The sequence below is a fragment of the Orycteropus afer genome, unplaced genomic scaffold (assembly GCF_000298275.1).
Source record: "Orycteropus afer afer isolate SDZICR_OR568_19922 unplaced genomic scaffold, OryAfe1.0 scaffold00101, whole genome shotgun sequence".
Taxonomy (NCBI): Eukaryota; Metazoa; Chordata; class Mammalia; order Tubulidentata; family Orycteropodidae; genus Orycteropus; species Orycteropus afer.
The window spans coordinates 4199259-4200373 of record NW_006921688.1 but is presented as its reverse complement, the minus strand read 5'-3'; positions in this window follow the sequence as shown (position 1 = coordinate 4200373).

The window sequence follows — 1115 nt, the reverse complement described above, 5'->3', positions numbered from 1 at the left end:
TTTTGTTTCATGACATTGACTGCAATTCCCACAATGTAGCAGCTTTCTTCTCACTTCCTCCCTGTGGTTACCTTTTCCCTGTGTCCTTCTTTCCTATGCATTCCTGTCCTCTGAGCTATCTCCCTGTGCAAATACTGACCTTCTGTATCCCATAGTTGATTCTTCTAAGGAGTGCACCTACCTGGTGTAAGTCTTCACTTCATAGGCCTGTCTATGTTTGGCTTGAAGTTAGAACACAGGAGTGAGTTTAATTCCAGGCTCAAAGAGTGACCAGGGCCATAGTCTCAGGGGTTTCACCAGTCTCCATCAAACCAGTAAGCCTGTTTTTTCTTTTTTTATGATTTTAGTTTTGTTCCACATTTTTCTCACACTCTACCCAGGATCTCTAATTTTGATCCATTTTTGGGTGTTGGTTGTGGTAGCTAGGCACTATCTAGTTCTGGTCTCAGGGTCATGTAGGCTGAGGTTCCCATGGTCCACTTGTCTCTTGAACTAATTGCCTCCACGTGTCTTCAGTTTTCTTCACTCTTCTTTGCTCTGGATGAGGAGTGACCAATTGTTGCATCTTAGATAGCTCTGGTAGCATAGTGCCTGAGGCACTTGACCACTAACCAGTAGGCTGGCAGTTCAAACCCACCAGCCACACCTCGGAAGGAAGGTTGGGCAATTTACTTCCGGAGTGATACTGCCTCGGCAAACTAAGGAGGGGTCACTATGAGTCAGGTCTGACTCAATGGCACATAAAACAACAACAACAGATAGTCACTCATCAGCTTTTTTTTAAAAAAACACATTTGATTGAAATATAATTTATGTACAGTGAAATACACAAAACTAAAGTGACATAGGTCAATGCATTTTTTTTTTTCAGTGTTCCCTCTCCTCCCCTCCCACCCCTGGAAACCAACAAAGTTTCCTTTCATATACAAACCTTTCCTTGACTTTTTAACAATAATGAACTAATACTATGTTTGTTCTTCTGTGATTGACTTATTTCACTCAGCATAATTGGTATTGTTATTAATACCAATTATGTTGGTATATAATTATGTTGGGAGCTCTGGTAGCATAGTGGCTAAGGCACTTGACTGCTAACCAGAAGGCTGGCGGTTCAA